The following is a 17,500-nucleotide window of genomic DNA, read 5'->3' on the forward strand; positions in this document are numbered from 1 at the left end:
TCACTGAAGGTGGAGCAGAGTCATAGACTCGAGACGGTCTGATGGTGTTGTACCCTGGGTGGGTCGTACAATCCGACCTGGACCAGTTTTTCTCCACCGAGTTCTTGTCACTTTCCATCGGTTTCCTGTGGGAGGGACGGGTCATCTTGTTACGTTACTTGTCACTGTTGTTATTCAAAGCCAGGTGGAGCGTCAGAGCGAACGGTCACACAGATCTGAGGAAGAGTGTCGATGTCACAGAGAAGATGAGTCAGTATATGAGAGTGAGATTCAGTGTATCTCAACACCTAGAGAGAGAGAGAGAGAGAGAGAGAGAGAGAGAGAGAGAGAGAGAGAGAGAGAGAGAGAGAGAGAGAGAGAGAGAGAGAGAGAAAGAGAGAGAGAGAGAGAGAGTAATTCATACTTTGCAACAAATGCAAAAGCATTTTTCGGAGATGTTATCCAAAATATGAAACACATACGCCGTCTTATGTCACAGAACCTTCAGCAAACACCACACTTGCTAGCGTCCTAATGTTTCAGCGCACATGACAAGGCACACTGTGTGTGTGTGTGTGTGTGTGTGTGTGTGTGTGTTGCGGAACTGACCTGTGTACACATAACCCTCAGATGAATAAGGAAATATTCAACGTAAACATGGATGAGTGTGTGGCAAGACCTGGCACTATAATAGCTTTTGTTATCACAGTGCTTTGGTATGACTATAGCCTTCTTGTTAATCTTGATGTAAGTGACATTGTACTTATGCTACTTGATGGTCCAGATAATCAAACTGTTCATTCCTCTTTGTCTGCAGATTGCTGGTGCTTCTGGTGGGGTTGGTGACAGTAAGGAGCGACGCCGAAGCTTTCCACAATGGGTTCTTCCCACCTGGCCAACTCGGGTACGTTATCCTCCACACAAACCCATATTGAACTCCTTATCTTCGAGAACTGGCTGTGTATTGCCAGCTTTCTCAGACGCCAGCCTACGTGCAGTGAGGCATACTTCAGAAACAAGACCAAACGGTTTGAGCTGATTAAGTTGGTCCAGCAAATAGACGCTGTGTAGGGCACTTGACAAGCCATACACAGTGGGTGTGGGATATTTTGAACCAGTCACGAACAAAAAGACATTCTAAAGACCTGTTTCCTAAGTTGAGGCATCTTAGAACGAGCTTCGCAAAGTGAGATGATAACCTTCTCACGAGATAAGACTTGAAAACCGACCTAAAGGGTTTGATAAAGAGATCAGCCAATTGATGTTTACATGTTTTGGACACAACCACACAAACTAAAATATCTTTGGCCATTCATGAAAGGTGACACCTTCAACAACAACCAGGCAGGGAAGTGTATCTTAAAGATCAAACGTTCAGGTTGGTGTATTATAGATATCAATGATGGATGATAACATTTCTCATATTCTAAATTACAATGGGCCAAAAAAATTTTGACAACACTTACACACAAAGACAAAAGATGTGACACACAAAGTAGATATTGGAGAAGGACAGCGTAGAATTAGACACCTTAACGAACTTGTAAAAAAAATCTCCTGAAGTAATCTAGAGATAATTTTGGAATCTCATGAATAGATTCAGAGACCATGAGACAAAAACCTGCTATGATAAGCAACCTTTGAGATCAGGTCGTGGAGAAGACTTGAGGCAGTTCAAACACCTACCACACAGGCTTGGATATGAGTGAGATCAATGGTGATGATCCGAACATGAGACAGGTATCTGAGAGATGTTTTCGATGGTTAGAGATAAGTGTTCTCACATCGAGTCGCTCTGTGAGACCAAGTATATGTTAGGTGTTACAGAAACCAATGGAATCTAATGAAATATGTAAAGATCCAGTAAGTTAAGTGTGACATATCTCAAAACGGAGTCACACGATGTGACACATTATGAATATTTGTGTTTTTGATTTCTTAGACACCACAGGAAGGCAGATTAGGTACCTAAGAAGCGAGTTACTAGAGATGGACAGTCCTAGAAACCATCCACACCATCTGAGGTATATCATAGTCCACCCACACAGTGGGAAGCATCTGAGAGCCCAAATCTCTACGAGGTGTATTAGATATCTATAGATACATATATACAGAGATACATTACCGGCCCAGCCATTGCTAGTTATCACAGAAACCAGTAATTGTGAGTTATGGCGGGGTGCTAACCACTAAGAGATGTTCTAGAGACGAAGGTGGGAGAGATATCTTAAAAGACGATTGGTAAGGTTTACAGCCTCTCTCTCTCTCTCTCTCTCTCTCTCTCTCTCTCTCTCTCTCTCTCTCTCTCTCTCTCTCTCTCTCTCTCTCTCTCTCTCTGGTAGCAGAAGACACATTCGTCAACTCTGTAACTCCAAACGTGCCCTTGACTCTTTCTATCATAATCCCTCCTTCCCCTCCTTCCCTGAAATCCTCTCTCACTTTCACCCCCCACTCTCCTTGACTCTCCCTCTTCCGTATAGTGTTACTCTTACATTCACTTCTCACTCTCATCACTTCCATTAGTACTAGTCTCCACGCCCGCCCCTCCCGTCTTGCTAGAACTCCCCTTGTCGTGTTGCAGGAGATATCCGGGAGGAGGTCGCAGCCTAAACGCAGGACCCCGACGCTCCGACAACAGCCACTGCGCCCTTCTCATCCCAGGCCCCGGCAAATCCTCCAGCAGGGACCACGCTATTGGGGTCTTCAACGGCATACAGTGAGTTCCTTTGTACACATGTTTGTGTGGCGTTCAGTTCATGATTCCCCTGAGACTTTATACTTCAGGGGTTCTGAACCTCTTTATGTACGTGGATCACTCAAGAGACACCCGCTGTGTCTGTGGTCCGCTTTCTGCGTAATAGCCAACATTATATCGAGGTTTGGATCACAATCAAGAACAAGTGATACCACCCAAGCCTTTATTAGAGATTGTACCGGTGGCAGGTAAGACCTATTTATGTATTGATCTATCAACTAATTAAATAATTGGTTCTATTTCTGTAGACGACTATGAAATGGGCCCATGGACCACAGGTTGAGACCCCTTGCTATACAGGGAAGCAGATGTCGCAAGTCTATGGTACCAGGAGCTGATAACCAGTCTGTCTCATTGTCTGTCTTGCCCTTTACTCACACCTTTGAATTATTCTTTTATAGTTTGGACTTGTGATGACATCCATCCACGAATAATTTTTAGCTATTTTCTTTACTTCAATAGATTTAGATACTGAGCTCCCGGATGAGCTGCAGCTAAAGAAACAAAAGATAATCGGTGTGTAGTTCGTAACTGTTGCATCTCTAGTTTTTTCTGAAGTGATAGTTGATTCAGTTGATGGTTGCTCTACAAGCAAAGACTTAGTGATAAAGCCAAAAAAAAATCATTTTCCGAAATCAGATTCTAACTTATACGATCATTTATTTTTTTCGTATCTGTTTAACCTCACTAATTAAGATGTATGTATTGATAATATACTCTATATAAGAGCATATTGATTTAAAGATTTGTCATATCCTTTTCTTCTGTTCTCAACTGCACAGATATTCAGTCTTGATATGATAGTACATCAAATGACTTTGTTATGAGACTGATTACTGAATTACTGTACCAAATAGAATAGATTAGATTAAGATGATATTAATTACACACGTCTTCAATTGTTTCTCTTTGTAAAAACTGTATGAAATATTTTCTAATAAAAGCAACTTTTCTTTTCACTGAAGACATTAACATTCTACATCAGGTTTGACAAATTTCCTGCCCTGAGCCAGTGCTGGTTGGATGAAGGGGAAAAACTTACCAGATCACCTCTTAGTGTTCTTGTTTGATTTGAGAAGCTGATGCGCTTGTTCGATAATGGCAGAGCAAGTTATGTTTTCCGTGATTGCCTTTTTTTTTCTCTCTCTATAATTCTTACTGAAGAAATTTCCTTCCTCCTTCCGTGAAGATGTGAGGAGCTACACCAGTGTTGCTGTCTGAGAGAGTTGCTTCCCAGGTCGCTGCGTCATGCGTCTTACTGTGAGGCTGAAGTGCTCCTCACAAGACTCCTTTTCCTCAGCCTTGACTCTCCTGCTGCTTGTCCTGCAGAGTTCTACACCGGGTACTCTCCTCAGCCCTGACTCTCCTACTGTATCTTGCAGAGTTCTACACCGGGTACTCTCCTCAGCCCTGACTCTCCTACTGTATCTTGCAGAGTTCTACACCGGGTACTCTCCTCAGCCCTGACTCTCCTACTGTATCTTGCAGAGTTCTACACCGGGTACTCTCCTCAGCCCTGACTCTCCTACTGTATCTTGCAGAGTTCTACACCGGGTACTCTCCTCAGCCCTGACTCTCCTACTGTATCTTGCAGAGTTCTACACTGGGTACTCTCCTCAGCCCTGACTCTCCTACTGTATCTTGCAGAGTTCTACACTGGGTACTCTCCTTAACCCTGACTCTCCTACTGTATCTTGTAGAGTTCTACACTGGGTACTCTCCTCAGCCCTGACTCTCCTACTGTATCTTGTAGAGTTCTACACCGGGTACTCTCCTCAGCCCTGACTCTCCTACTGTGTCTTGTAGAGTTCTACACTGGGTACTCTCCTCAGCCCTGACTCTCCTACTGAATCTTGTAGAGTTCTACACCGGGTACTCTCCTCAGCCCTGACTCTCCTACTGTATCTTGCAGAGTTCTACACACCGGGTACTCTAATGTTCATTCATCTTTGACCTCAAAGACAATTCCCCCTTATCATCTGTGACCGACGACCACCATGTTCCCCAGAGATCAAAGTTTACTTCCTCATGACCCTAACCTGTGTTGGCCCTCCGGCAGGATCCCTCACGCAGGGGATGGCTATACTTGCATCACCTTCCCGTCCGTGGAGGCCTCCTTCAGGGCTGCCCGGGACCGCCTGGGTCTCCCGAGACCCGGCCCCAACCCAGACCACAGAGACGTGGGTAACCTTGGTAACGTGTTGCTGGAAACCTCACGCCTCCTTGCCCAGCAGTAAGTAGAGCCTGATGGTGGGGCCTCAGTGGAGTGCCAGTGTGGAGGTGGTATGGCTTGGGGGAGGGAATGGTCTGAGGGTAAAGATATAGTTGTGTGGTAGGGTATGGATGACGTCAGTTGTAATGGTGGTTGGTTGTTGTATGTTGTTGTGTAGTGTTGTAGGTAACTTGATGGGGTCTGTTGAGGCTAGTGGTGTATGGATGATGTAAGTGTCTGTGTAATCATGTAGAGGGTGTTAATGTAGGGGATGTTGGGTGGGAGAATATGTAGGTTGATAATGACTCACCACGCGGGAGATTTTGTAGATGATACTGAAAAGAATGATGGCAGAAATGTTCGTGAGTTGTGGATGATAACTGATAAGGAGGCGAGATGGGTGACGTGTAAGGGAGGCGAGATGGGTGACGTGTAAGGGAGGCGAGGTGGGTGACGTGTAAGGGAGGGGAGATGGGTGACGTGTAAGGGAGGCGAGATGGGTGACGTGTAAAGGAGGGGAGGTGGGTGACGTGTAAGGGAGGGGAGGTGGGTGACGTGCAAGGGAAGGAGCGGGAAGAGTGTAGTGGTTTGTGAGTGGTATTCTACTGAATGCTCGAGTTAAGGGGAAGGATGGAAGAGGTTATGAGTGAACGAACGAAGGTACATGGGACTGTGAGAGTGTGTGTGTTGCGGGAGGTGTGAGTGGGTAAATAAAGGTTATGAGAGTAGTCAGTACTCCTGGGGTTGTATGTGTTGGTTGTAAAAGCGCTGGTAATCGCTACTGATGAATCTTGGAGTTGTTATAGTCTTGAGGCCATATATCCGTCGGTTTGTTATATCTAACCAACCTGTTAAATTGCTCATCTTAAAGCTATAGACGAGATGGAAGACATTGCTATATCTTCACTTCTTATTTATCCGAAAACTATTATGTACTCCTGTTGATCACCCTCTGCGCCTTCTGCAGGTACAACCTTCCCAAGGACGTGTTGGTCAACGGTCTTCCTCTCGTAGACACCTTCAAGACTGTCATCGGCTCCGTGTGTCCAGACTTCATCCCGCCATCCAGTTGTGACCCAAGCAAGAGGTAAGGCGACACACAGAAAGCCTCATGATTTCTCGTAGTGATGAAGTTCTTGTCTCACTGCCTCATTACCTGACTCACGAATGCGAGTTCGTGCTCATGATCCTTGAGGCAACAGGTTTTCATCCATGATCACTACCTGGTCTTTAACCATTGTAATTTTTATCATCTTTATCTTCAGTCTCTTCTTTCTCGCTACTTCGTTACAGGTTGTTACCGCCATGACGATAATAATTTCGTGACTTATTCCTAAGATTATTTCTTCCTTCAATTTCACGAAATTTCCTCATATCAATTTCTGAATCATGTATGAATCTTATAGGAATTTCTCCTTTCTCTATCCTTATTTTCTACTCCTGTTTACGTTTGATATCACTGTTGTCAACAATACTGAAGCTAATCATATCATTGCCTGAGACACGTTTGGCAAGACGACTGTAACTGAGTAATCAATTTGCTGGTAATTCCTCGATCTGCCTGGGCGCCCCTGACCCATCTCTGGTCCACGGCAGGTATCGTGAGTACAACGGCCGCTGCAACAACCTGGAGAACCCTACTTGGGGAGCCATGAACACCGCCTTCAAGCGTCGTCTGCCACCTGACTACGCTGACGGTGAGGACCCCTGCCAACCCTTGTTGTTCATCTGCCTCAGTGGTGGATCTCTGATACAGAGCTCAGCCTCCTACACCTTCAGCTATATACTAATCGTATCAACCTTAGAGACAGAACCTCACTTTTACGCCACTAACTTAGTTTTAAACCAAGAACTTAACTTGTAAATCACTTCTTTGTTGTTTAGAATTAGGGCTCAAGTTATATACAAACTTCCTCATAGTTCAGGATTGTAGTGTGAGTCATGTGCTGGTTATGGTTTGTGTTACCCACACAAGCTGAGTTACAGACATCCGTCTCCTTACGTCCAGCTGGACCAACTTCAGGTAGGCCGGCGAAGGCATCTGGTATCCCCCATCCCCCCAATTTCATGATGTCTTCCCGTTTCTCACAACATTTCCATCATTAACTTCTTTCCTATATATATGCGTCTTCCTCAGGTATTGACGCCCTTAATCTCTCTCTCTCCCTTACGCATCATCTTCAGGTATTGACGCTCCTCGAGTGGGTCACGGAGGGTATCCACTTCCTTCTCCCAGGGTAGTGTCTGCCCATCTCCACCGTGATGAGGGACTGCATGATCACGCCATCACCATCATGACCGTCGCTTGGGGCCAGGCCATCGACCACGACCTCACACTCACTGCTGAGACCAAAGGTGGGCTGGGCTGCCAATATGGTATTCGTAAGTCCACCGACTTGTAAAGTGAACAATCAGCTAACTGGTTGGACCTGATCCCTGTGGGCTTCCACTGTTCGAGTGGTGACATTTCTTCTTATGGCTATAGACTTTTATTCAAGGGAATGTCAGTGCCACAGTCCCACCATCGTTTGTAGATCTGTCTCTTCCTGCAACGCCTGCCCAGCGAAGCAGTAAAACCTTTCCTTACAAACTCTATCTTGCACTTTTCTGTTCTTCAGTGGAAGCGTCGCGTTAGACCTGAGGTTAGGGCGTTCCACTTCCTTCCTAGCGGTCAATGTAGCCAAAACAAATACAAAGAGCACCAACCATACCAATCCACTCCTTCGCTGTCTAGACACGTATGATCTTACTCCTGCAGTATAACCGTTCAAGCTTTAGTACTCAACCCACCTATCACACACGTTTGATCTCTTCCTAACTAGCAACTCAACCTTAACAGGAATCTTCCTAACTAGCACTCAGCCTCATTAACACTGTCTGACTAGGAGTCTACCTTTAACTTACAGTCTCCCTTCTTAGGGATCTCTGTGAACAAGACTTACTTCAGTAGTTCGCTGTATTTCTTATTTGGCTCAGTCATCTGTTGTCATATGCATTCCTCTGCATCACCACCTCACACTCAATGAATGTGTTCCAGATCGCAATAACCAAGACCCCGACTGCTGCAAGCGTCCTAACTCACACCCAGAGTGCTTCCCCATCCACGTCCCCAAGGAGGACCCCTTCTACTCCCTCTTCAGGCAGCAGTGCATCTCCGTCGTCCGCTCTGTTCCTGGTGTCAGATACGGTTGCAAACTTGGTAAGGAGCCCCAGAGGAATTTCAGATCTGTAGGATAAACTTTTCCTAAGGATGATCTAAATGATTGAGAATTTTGGTTTAGAATGTCGAGTGGGTGTGAAGTTTTGTGGTTTAATATAGAACGGAAGTGAAAATGTTTCATGATTCGAGAAGTTCAAAATGCGTAATAATTCCACAGTTTTGCCATCGAGGAACTTGAGAACATGTTTGATAATCTTGCTAATGTGATGAGTTTCGCAGAAAAGTGAGGGACTTTCTATAGAATGACAGTTTGTGCATCAAACATATTTTCTTTTCTTATCAAGGCTGTATCAAGGGAAATTTTACTGGTTTATGAAACTAAATGAAACATATGAGGTTTACTATAGGTTGATTCAAGCACGTTGCTTTAGAATAACTGTAAATCTACTGGGATAACGAGCAAATGAGATCCCGTCATTGTGTCAATGATACTTAAGTTATCAAGTCTCGATCATCACTGCACGAATGACGAGGAGGAACAGGTCATGAGGAGGGAGCTGGCTCTACGAGACCACAAACTCCTCATCACTTTTTCTTTCAAAACGGAAAGATTTTTCGTCACTACCCTCCTTCACATGACCAGGTTTTCGTCACTTCCCTCCCTCACATGACCAGGTTTTCGTCACTTCCCTCCCCCACATGACCAGGTTTTCGTCACTTCCCTCCCTCACATGACCAGGTTTTCATCACTTCCCTCTCTCACATGACCAGGTTTTCGTCACTTCCCTCCCTCACATGACCAGGTTTTCGTCACTTCCCTCTCTCACATGACCAGGTTTTCGTCACTTCCCTCCCTCACATGACCAGGTTTTCAGCAGTGATGTCTTCTCTCCCTACCCACAGGCCCTCGCTCCCAGATCAATCAGATCACCTCATACATCGACGCCAACTGGGTATACGGCAGCGACCACGGCCACGCAGATCGCATCCGTCTCTACAGAGGAGGTCTGATGAAGGTAAGGAGAGAGAGAGAGAGAGAGAGAGAGAGAGAGAGAGAGAGAGAGAGAGAGAGAGAGAGAGAGAGAGAGAGAGAGAGAGAGAGAGAGAGAGAGGTGACACTTCAACCATAAGAAAAACACATCGAAATCGTCTGAAAAAAACCTCTTCCTCCTTCTCACTTTCCTTCTTTATCTGACAGAGATAATGATAATGATCATAATAAACAAGGGTTACATTAATGATAATTAGTGATGATAACAAGAACAGCAATAATCATAATGGGATAATGATAAAGATGATAATGAAATGATAATGATGATAATCAGTAATGATAATGATGATAACAGCAAGTTCACCATAACCACCTACCTTCTACTATTCACTTCATACATCTCCTCACCCACCCTATCCCTCTTAACAAGCCGCTCTTCTACCATCCATCTCACTCCTCTCCTACACCATCCATCCCATCCTATAACTCCCCATCTGCTCCTCTCACTCGCTCAACCCGCGTCTCACACACCTCCCACCTCACTCGCGACTCGACCATGATGCCCCTCTGACTCTGGTCCCTTCTCCTCCTCCTCCCGCAGTCGCTGCCGGTGTTCCGGGAGTTCGGCATGAAGGACTTGCTACCCCTCAAGCTGGAGGATCCGGATGAGGGATGTATCCGACCCTAACAACGATGTGTACTGCTTCGACGCCGGAGACAGCCGTGTCAATGAGCAGCTGGTGAGTATCATGACCTCCCTGTTGGTGTAGCGGCGGTCAGCGTTGCTGAGCGGGATGTATTCACAGGGGTTCGAGTCCCACACAGGCTCGAAGCCTGGTTGTGGCAGTTGGTCCATAACAAACACTCCAGCTTTTCATGCTTTCCATAAGGGAGATATGATTTATGAACAGTATCTTTTATAGGCAAGATATGGCAGGAGTTTACCTATGACCACTTCTGATAGAAGCACAAGAGCTCGATAGACAAGAAACATGATTTCAGTCGCTCGTCTGTCGACGACTCTGTCTCTCAGGACGACCTGTTAACGAAAGTCGTCGTGTAGGACGTAGTCGTTAGGCTGCAGACGAACACTGTCGTGTTACGAACAGAGATGCGACGTCGACAAGAGAGTTATCAATCGTGATTTCATTTGGTGTCGAAGTCGTACTATCATCATCCGAGACTCCAGACTTTGTCGACAATCACCGAGGCTTTCAGACATTCATTGTGCGGTGGGTTAGCACTATCTGAACCGACTGTGTTGAAATGGTTGTCAGTCTTGATACGAAGCCGTGGCTAAGGCCAACGACCCATCTTTCTTTTATATACAATCCGCTATCTTTCTCACACCATAAATCCCTCTTAGCATCGTGAAAATCCCACGTCTGTCCGAGGCCCTAAATCCCCACACTAGGGATTAACTCCTCACTATCACATAACATAAATCCCCCTCCAGCTGTCCCATCTTATTGTGACATACATACAACCACAAAATCCCAGAGCAACACACGAATTGTCCCTTATCTACCGCAAACCATAAACATCTCATTTTCCAGATTTCTTCATTTATTCTAGATTGTGAATCCTCTTCCAAACAGCCTTTGATCCCATATTCTTCGCAGATAATGAATCGAACTCTCTTAGTGTTCTTTGCTTCTGTCTTAGATCAGAAGTCCTTATACATTGGTCCTACCAGACACTACAGAGGGAGGAGGAACACAGCAACTGAACACCTGATGCTTTCGAGGCTGTTTGTGACGGACGAAAAAGATAAAAAATGCGATAAAAGCACCAGAATCTGATAAACTTTGTGTAAGTGAGGTGGCGCAAGTTATGTCAGTCGCTGACCCCAAGGAGAGTGTTTGTTAAACCAGTTTTTCAACTTATTAACGAGCGACTCCGTCAAATATTTTTGCTGTGAGTCAACCCAAATAGTAAAAACTCACGTAAGAAAACAGTACTTTGCGCTATTTGAAATACAGCAGAACCCACGAACTTTTACCCATCACCACAAAAGTAATCATATTGATCTAGTCTTTTATAATCACTAAGATCATAATAATCGAAGCGTTTGATGACTGAGCATCTTCATATGATCACCTTTTAACTTGATTTTTATTTCAATCTAAACCTGAAGTCATGTGAATGGCTCCCGCATAGCTAGTTGTTCATACCAACTCCTTGTGGCTGCTTACCGCTGTACTCTTGTTCTGTGAGTCGCTTCTCAAGCGGACCAACCAAAGCTAAACACAGTACACAAGGATGAGGATCTTCCTTACATATGAATTTGAATATCTTATTTATCAAACCACTTTACGTGTAGTTTTAGATCATCGAAGACTGTGATATCTCAGACATTTTCCTCATTTACGTCACACAGCTCAGCAGATTTCATTCTGTCATTTTCGTTTTTATTTGTATTGCCTATGGGTAAAGCTGTTGATAGTAATATTGATTTGCTATCTGTACGACCAGTCAATCAATTTGTCTAAGTCAGGTTGCATCTGTTGTCGCTCAAAAGCTATATCACTCAGAAGCTATTACATCTCTACTCCCAAGTCTGTGTCGTCTACGAGCGTTGATATCTTACAACATGTTCCATTGTCAGTGTCGCTCATAAAACAGGAAGAGCGTTAGCCCCAAGATAAAACCTTGCGGCACTCCACTTGTTACGTCTAACCGATCATTGATCATAACTCTCAGCTTATGATCGATCTGTCAAATCTCTATCCACCAGTGCATAAATACTCCTTTTTCTCCTCAGGTGTTGGCGGTTGTGCACACCCTGATCATGAGGGAACACAACAGGATATCCACAGAGCTGTACCGGTACAACCCTCACTGGGACGACGAGAAGCTCTACCAGGTAAGAACTCACCTACCAAGGTCAGCCTGAGGGGGTCGTACGAGTGACTTAATGGTTAAGGTCAATCAAAAGGCTCACCAAGGTCATAGGTCAACGTGGAGGTCATTATGGTTATGAGAGGTCGATTGAAAGGCATTGAGAGGTAAACTAGAACATAGTGGAGTTCAACAGAGGTCTTAGACCTCACTCTAAAGAGTTTAAAGGTTAGGTTAGGTTAGATTAGGTTAGCTAAGAGGTCAGAGATGTTCTGAGAAGTTATCGTTATAAGTTAGAGGTCAAATAAAAGGGTCACAAAGGCCATGAGATAATTATGAGGTCATACGGCTAGGTGGATTAATTAAGAGGGCGTAATCTCAGAAGTTATTGATATTAATGAGGGGGAATCGTGAAAGTTGTCAAGAAGTGACCAACTTAACCCAGTTGAAGTGTAATAGTCACCAAGGGTCACTGAGTGGCCTCAGAGGTCATAGGCGGAAGAGTGAGAGACGATGGAAGCCAAGTCATAGGTCAAGTGGGAGAATAAAAGTGAAAGTAAAATCTGGAGCGACAAAAAAGTTATCTACGAGTGTCTTGGAGAGGAGTTTGGCCTCTCTCTTTTTCTTCCTCACTCTGTTTCCCTTTCCCTCTCTCAATTATCTTTAAATCTCATTCTACCTCTCACTTTCCCTCTCAGGCAAAAAATTACTGTTGCATATAACTGCTTTTGTTTTGTTTCATCACAGCCCTCCACCTCCACGCACTAGTTTGCCTCGCTTTCCTCCGCCTTCTACAGTCCCTGGTCATCTCTTCCGCCATACCTCCTCTTTCTCCTCCAATCCAGTAACGACCGTCACACTCAACCACTCCATTAACCGCCGATCTCTCCTCCTCCCTACACTCACCAAATCAAACCCTGTTATCCAATCCCTTGTCTTATACCTACCCTCACGGTCTCCACCAAGCCTCTATTTCTAATGCCTACAGACACTCCTCTCCAAACTCACTCTCCAGCTCAACCTTACCCATAAGTCACTCCTGTAGATCCTCCTACCCTGTTCCATTCATGAACCTCCTCCCTCCCTTAACTCCGCCGGGAAAATCCCGCCGGAAATACTCGTAAGTAACACGTCATCCCACTTACAATCTCCTCACTCCTATTCATCAAGCCCAACTTTACCTCCACCTATCTAATGTCACCTCTTCAACCCTTCCATCTCAATCTCTACCAATGAACTCCTAGTATTCCATCGTCTATCTCTATCCCTCTAACTTACTATCTGATCCTCTGTCAAATGTTTCATCTCTATCCATTTCCTTGTGCTTATTGCCTCATCTCTTATCCACCCTTCCTGTACTCACTGCTCCGGCCCTTATCAATTCCTCTGTACTCACCCCCGCCCTGTCGATCCACTGTCTCGCCCTTTTCCCCTGTCCTCTATCTACCTCCTGTGGCTTTCCCTATCCTCGGCCGAGCCCTGACACTAACCCTTGGCCTCCTATCCTGCAGGAGACGCGCCACATCATTGCAGCCATCGTTCAACACATCACGTACAACGAGTTCTTGCCCATGGTACTTGGCAAGGACGTCATGAATAAATACGGACTCATCCTGGAAAAGCACGTAAGTCCCTCGTATGACTCTGAGCGTCTTGAGTTTTGAAGAACTTTCAGCTTCTTGAACTTTGAAGGGCTTGAGTTTTGAAGGTCTTTGAACTTTTATAAATCCTCAAAAAGTCTGAGCACCTTCAATTTTCCAGAACTGTCAGGTTCTCCAGTTTTGAGGAATTCTGAAAGTTTCGAGACGAACAAAATTGAGTATTCGTGAGTCTTTAGAGTAATCTGATCTTGAATCTTTGAAAGATTTGGGATTCTCGTTGTAGTATGAACTTTATATACTTACAATAAGACCTGTAATCCCTATAAGACCTGTAGCCCCGATAAGACCTGTAGCCCCATAAGACCTGTAACCCCAATAAGACTTGTAGCCCCTATAAGACCTGTAGCCCCAGTAAGACCTGTAACCCCAATACGACTTGTAACCCCAATAAGACCTGTAACCCTAATAAGACCTGTAGCCCCTATAAGACCTGTAGCCCCAGTAAGACCTGTAACCCCAATAAGACCTGTAACCCCTATAAGACCTGTAACCCCAACAAGACCTGTAGCCCCCATACTGTCCTACCATTGTTCAGTGTCTTTCCCTCTACCGTCCAGGGTTACTTCGAAGGTTACGATCCCAAGGTTGACCCATCCATGTCCGCCAACTTCATCACAGCCGCCTTCAGGTTCGGCCACTCTCTCCTCCCCTCCACCGTCGAGCGATGGAGCCCCGCCCATAAATTCATCGGTAAGGCATTTGATTGGTTCGCTGTCCGTGAAGGTCACCTACATGTAGAAATGATCGGTTATGTAATGTCGTCCAGGGTAATTGTTCATGGATGTTAAGGGATCACAGCTCCATCTCTGCCTTCTACCCCACCCACACAATACGCCAGGTTAACATCTCTCTCTCTCTCTCTCTCTCTCTCTCTCTCTCTCTCTCTCTCTCTCTCTCTCTCTCTCTCTCTCTCTCTCTCTCTCTCTCTCTCTCTCTCTCTCTCTCTCTCTCTCTCTCTGCACGCACAAAGACATTTCAAACACTCTTGTCTTGGTAAAAACTTCGGTAACAACTATTTTCCTCTGCAGTTCCATCTACACGGGAACCTTATGAAGGCTTCATCACCAGTTAACTGTGTTCTCTCTCCGTCACAGACACCTACTTTCATTCTTCACCTCAGAGAAATCAGTGGTAACTGAGTGAATCATCTTCCTCCTACACCAACAGGAATAATCAGAAATTCGCAAAAAAAAAAAAACTCCATCAGACACACTAACCTTTCTTCCTGCCCCACACCACATCCCTCCCCCCATCTAACACTAGAGAGAGAGAGAGAGAGAGAGAGAGAGAGAGAGAGAGAGAGAGAGAGAGAGAGAGAGAGAGAGAGAGAGAGAGAGATACCCCTCGTGTGACGATACCTTCCTCCTCCTCCTCCTATACTCCCACCTTACACCGACAGCATCCCAGCGCCTCCATGAGATGTTGCGACAGCCATACGATCTGTACAAGGGAGGTTGGTGCGATCAGTACATCATGGGTCTCTGCAACCAGGTCGCCCAGGCCATGGACGACGCTGTAACACAGGAGGTGAGGTCCCTGATGCACGTTACTTGTTATAACTTGGTTATTACTAGTAATAACATTATCATGACTAGCTCTACCCTGGTTATCCTTAATGATAACTTGGTTGTTGCTTGCACTTACTTGTTTCGTAATTATGCTATTCATACTAACTAACGGTATTTTGGTTATTTCAATCAGTCTATTGGTTACTACTAGTACTTTGGCTAGCACTAGTTCTATGGGTAGGGACAGCTTCCCTCCTTTGCTCTTTACTGTGACACTGTGCCTTCCGTCCCTCCCCCAACAGGTAACCAACCATCTGTTCCAAGAGCCAGACAAGCGCTGGGGTATGGACTTGGCAGCCATCAACATGCAGCGAGGTCGTGAGCACGGCGTGCCCTCCTATAACGCCTTCAGGGAGTTCTGCGGCCTGCCCAGGATGCACAAGTTCGAGGACATGTTGGGCTACATGAGCAACAAGACCGTCCGTAGATACACCGACGTCTACAGGTGAGTGACGATGGAACACCGTCATGCCTTCTACAGACGAAGACTCGTCTGTTGTCCTACACCGACAGCTGATGGACCTGCAGTGTTCACTCTCCGAAGAACGGTGGAGATCCTCGAATAATTTTGCTTTCCTTTTCGTATGCTCAAGTGACTCAACCAAGCTGAATCTTGCTTCATCTAACTTTAGTTTAACTTCATCAAAGCTCCATGGATGCTCAGTAAACTTGAGGACAGTAAAACAGAAGATATTAATCCTCCTTTGTTTCTGTCTTGCAAACAACGAATTCTGTACATAAGGTTTTTATATAATATCCTGAATTCTGATTTAGAAGAGATTTAATTAGATTCATTTCAAATATTGTATCTCATCTCCTCAGGGGTTTTGAAAAACCTGGGATAAATATCTTTTAATTTATTAAACTGTTAAGACTGGTTACTTGATCGCAGGAACTAGTAAGACTAGAGTCGTGTAGCCTATGGTTAAGGAAAGGTGAGCCAACACTTCCGTGGCTGTCAAGTACCACTCCTTCAGCCCAGGTTACTACCTTATTTTTTTTTTCACTTTCCCGCCTCACCAACACACGAAACACATAACACACACGACTCGGTCTTCGTCACTCGAGATTGCCCACCACAGTGAACGCTCACTGCCCCGCTACTAGCCCTACCCTTCTGGGCAATACTCCGTCTTCGGCAGTAGTAAGTACTCGATCTCCTCGCCCTCCAGGCACCCTGACGACATCGACCTGTGGAGCGGTGGTGTGAGCGAGCGCCCTCTCCCCGGTTCTATGGTCGGGCCGACCTTCAGCTGTCTCATTGGCCTCACCTTCAAGGAACTACGCTACGGCGATCGCTACTGGTACGAGAACAGAGGATACGGCTCACAGTTTACTTTAGGTAAGTGGAAGAGACAAGTACACAAGAACATATTTTTCTTTTTTCAAACTATTCGCCATTTCTCGCGTTAGCGAGGTAGCGTTAAGAACAGGATTGGGCCTTTGAGGGAATATCCTCACCTGAATACTTTTTTCATGCATATTCGCCATTTCCCGAGTCAGCGATGTAAAGTTAAGAACAGAGGACTGAACCTTTGAGGGAATATCCTCACTTGGCCCCCTTCTCTGTTCCTGCTTTTGTAAAATTTAAAAGAAAAAACGGGAAGGAGGCAGATGGCATCAACTACTTTACTCTCATCATACAATACGTTGATTTGATCATATGATAAATCAGGCAGATTTGTCGCGCCTGACTGATATCATGGAAGACCATGTTAGCTGGTGGTCCTTGAAACGATTTACGATCTTGTCCTGCATGATGGCTGCTTCAAACGTGTTGACGCTGAACGTATTGGACAATAGTCTCATGGACTATTTACCTTTTCTTTCAATATGCTATATTGTTTAACTTCTAATCCACGAGAATATACCGGAAGCAAATCGTTCACTGAAAATACTAATCACGGGCTAAACTATCTCATATTTCGCCTCTTTCATTCTCCCCGAATGATAGGTGGTCCGAACCAGCCGTTTCATTTCCTTCATTCCATCCAGAACTGATGGTATGTATTTAACCTTCATTTCTATAAACTGTTGAACGTGTTCATGCCTTATAATGGTTAGGATTTGGCCTGGTCTCCGTTCGTCCAATTCGCACCAGGTGAAGTGGATCTTAGTTGGTTTGATATGAAAACTATCTGTTACGTCGTAGCCCAGCGTATAACCTCACGTGGTTGTTATTCAGTTGACCCGGGTTCGAAGCCTGGGCCCCCAGTGGTAAATGGTTTGCAGTGATTGCACGTGTGCAATATATCTAGGTTGGATTGGCTTGACCTAAAAGGCATCAGGAGGTTAACATAGTGAACTGTACACTATCTATGGTTGATCTTTTG

At 45.1% G+C, this 17,500-nt stretch overlaps 1 pseudogene; it reads left to right on the forward strand.

Moving 5' to 3' along the window:
- The window catches only part of LOC139758450 (peroxidase-like), a 145,587-nt pseudogene that overhangs the window by 118,088 nt on the left and 9,999 nt on the right, over positions 1 to 17,500 (forward strand).

Source organism: Panulirus ornatus, chromosome 30, assembly GCF_036320965.1.
Source record: "Panulirus ornatus isolate Po-2019 chromosome 30, ASM3632096v1, whole genome shotgun sequence".
Lineage (NCBI taxonomy): Eukaryota > Metazoa > Arthropoda > Malacostraca > Decapoda > Palinuridae > Panulirus > Panulirus ornatus.